This window comes from Fundulus heteroclitus, chromosome 11 (assembly GCF_011125445.2).
Source record: "Fundulus heteroclitus isolate FHET01 chromosome 11, MU-UCD_Fhet_4.1, whole genome shotgun sequence".
Classification (NCBI taxonomy): domain Eukaryota; kingdom Metazoa; phylum Chordata; class Actinopteri; order Cyprinodontiformes; family Fundulidae; genus Fundulus; species Fundulus heteroclitus.
The window spans coordinates 6,289,885-6,293,068 of NC_046371.1; the positions used below are offsets into that span (position 1 = coordinate 6,289,885).

Below are 3,184 nucleotides of genomic sequence, written 5' to 3' on the forward strand. Positions count from 1 at the left end.
GTACTAAGGAGTGTTATCACAGATCAGCTGCAGCTGATCCAGAACGCTGCTGCCCGCGTCCTCACTAAGACTAAGAACGTAGAGAACATGGACCTGGTTCTGAAGTCCTCACTAAGACTAAGAACGTAGAGAACATGGACCCGGTTCTGAAGTCCTTCCACTAAGACTAAGAACGTAGAGAACATGAACCCAGTTCTGAAGTCCTTCCACTAAGGCTAAGAACGTAGAGAACATGGACCCGGTTCTAAAGTCCTTCCATGGCTCCCTGTATCTCAGAGAATACACTTTAAAATCCTTCTGTTAGTCTATAAATCCCTGAATTAGCACCTAAATACATCACAGACTTGTTATCAGGGCATCAACCCTCCAGACCACTCAGGTCTTCTGGTTCCAGCCTGCTCTGCAGAACCAGAACCAGAACCAGAACCAGACATGGAGAAGCAGCATTTAGTTCCTATGCTCCACTGATCTGGACCAAACTGTGCTGAAGTGCTGAAAGCCAGAGTTAGTTTAAATCAAGATTAAAACACATTTGTTTAGGATTATCTTCAACTGTTCTAGTTAAACTGTTTTTACTGAAACATCATTAGTTCAACTTTGTAGTCCAACTGTTTTTAATGTTTGTTTTTAGGTTCTATTCTCCCATGTTTTATTTTGTTTCTACATTTTTTTCTACATTGCTTTTATTTTGTTTTATTTTCCTATATTTTAATCATATAAAGCACTTTGCATTGTCTTTGTACTGAAATGTGCTATACAAAAAAATTTGCCTATGTCAATTTCAATAACTGTACAGTATTTATTTATTTATTGTACTTTTTCCTCGCTGATGATTCAGTTTTATTTATTTATTGGACACAGTGCACATTACTGAACAGTCACATACTTCTGTTCAGACTGTAAATGAGCCAGATTATAGCATAATTGCTAATTTTCATTTGTAGTCCCGAGGCAGGAAGACTAAACAACATAAGACGTAATGACAATACACAATATCAGGTGAATAATCACATCAACAAACAATCATACAACTTACATTTCAGCAAGAAGACTCATAGGCGCGGTGGCCAAGTGGTAAGGCGTCGGTCTCGTAAACTGAAGATCGTGGGTTCAAACCCCACCCGTGCCTAGATAGAGTTCTCTCTTAGTAAGCAGGGTAGTTGTGTTCCCCAACTGACTAAGGCTAGTTTATGCTGTGTGTGCACAATTACCCCATTTACACTACAATTTTAGGGGGAGTGGTGGCCTACTGGTTAGAGCAGCGCGCTTGCACTCTGAGAAGGATGCAAGTACCCGGCTCGAGCCCAACTGCCTGCACTCTGGGTCCCTGACCCAGAATCTTAGCCCCAGATTGCTGCACATGGCAGCCCACTGCTCCCCTGGGTAATGGGTTTTGTTTCAATGACAAAAAAGATGATATTACTAATAAAAGTGCCAACATGACTGAGAACTTTTAAGAAGGTAGGAGATTCTCTAAAGCCACATTTACTCTACCCTTGTTAAGCCGATCCATTCTGAGGTTGGTCCGAGCTTGGATCAGTTAACCAAGCCAAGCTTGGTTCTGACGACCGTTTACGCACCACGCTAGCACGGTTCCTTGGTTGCTCCTCGCCTCCTAGTGACGATCTGCGGTACTACTGCTCTCTGGGTTTTAAGGCGGCACCAGGCAAATCAAAATGGCGGCGCCCGCAACATTCAGGCAGTTATGCTTAGTGATACGTCGTTGTTTGCGGCGAGTCAGGCCAAGAAGGCAACCTTTTGGTGAATTTACTTGACAGAGTCGGCTTTTAGGAAGTGGATAAGACAAACAAATGTCTAATAAGGATTTACAGACGCAGGAAACAATGACAGATGCTGAGGTTCATCACGCTGCTAAGCAGAATCATCTCTGGAAACCGTGTGACACGGTAGGGAAGCTAGTATTATTTTGAATGTCTGAAATGTCGGCTGACTGTAAGGAGATGACGCGGTCTGCTCATGCGCTCTTCGTTATCAGAAAACCGAGATAGGGAAAATCTGAGCCGAGCCTACCTCTGGAACTGGTCTAGATTTAGCGCGTTCCAGTTGTGTCTGGCTCGGTTCAGTTCAGTTTGCGTTCCATTTACACTCGATAGTTATCTCAGTTACCGAGCTCGGACCGTTCTCGGCTCGGTTAAAAAAGGGGTAGTGTAAACGGGGTATAACATTAGTCGTGACTCCCTCTGACTACCAGTACGTTTGTTCAAAGGTTGTTTGTCTGTGTGGGATCTCAAGGTCTCCTCTGGAGGAGTCTCTGGTGCCAAAACCTCTGTCACTTCTTAGTTTAATGTATGTAGAAAGTGGAGGTGGGGCTAATCCATGCAGAACTTTATATTTTTCTATTTAATAATGTTTTCAAATTGAGAATGTTGTATTTTTTTTTTTTACAAAATATTACCTTGATGGAATGACAGGTGGCTTTTGGTCAAAGATTTTTTTTAATAGACTTTTTAAATAACATTTCTATTGGTCTTAAGGGTGTATCGCCTGAGAGTGACCAGGCTGTGACGCAGTAATCTATGTGTGAAAATGTCACTGAATTTAAGAACATTTTAGCTGAAGTTATGCAGTTGTGCATATTAAATTTGATTCTGTTTGCCGTGAGTTTAATGTGTTTTTTTTTTTTTAAAGAAAGTGTTTGATCCAGTGTGACCCTGAGGTACTTGAAGTCCTGCACAGTGGCAAACTACCCTTGATCTGATGGTACCATTAAATTTAAAAGCTAAAAATAGAATAAAATAGATCGAATAGAAGAGATAGAATAGACGAGCTTGACCATAAGCCAAAGGACATTGATCTGGGAAATTAAACATGATTTCATACCATAAGTCAAACCTGTATAAAAAAATAAAGCAAATACTCAAGCCATACTTGAAGGTGTCATGAAGGCAAAAAAAATAAATATAAAAATTGTGCTTTGCATTTGGAGTCGGTTTACACCAGAGTAAGTTTAATCATGGAGAATAACCCCAAAGTGTTTGTGCTTTTAGTTCAGACTTAAACTTTTTTACCAGGTAATATTTTAATATTTTATTACCTTAGCAAGATTATCCCTAAGACCCAAAGTCCGTCCTGCTGAACCAATGTTTCCTCAGACAATAATCAGCAGTGTGGTCTGCACTTACAAAAATGCAGTACTTCTGGAAATTTGAGGCTGAGGAGGAGG

At 40.8% G+C, this 3,184-nt stretch overlaps 1 non-coding gene across 1 annotated transcript; it reads left to right on the top strand.

The window, feature by feature from the left end:
* The first annotated feature begins 1,057 nt into the window (after positions 1–1,057).
* On the top strand, positions 1,058–1,129 carry trnat-ugu. The gene has a single exon. It is a non-coding gene; the product is annotated as a tRNA-Thr (tRNA).
* The last annotated feature ends 2,055 nt before the right edge of the window (positions 1,130–3,184 follow it).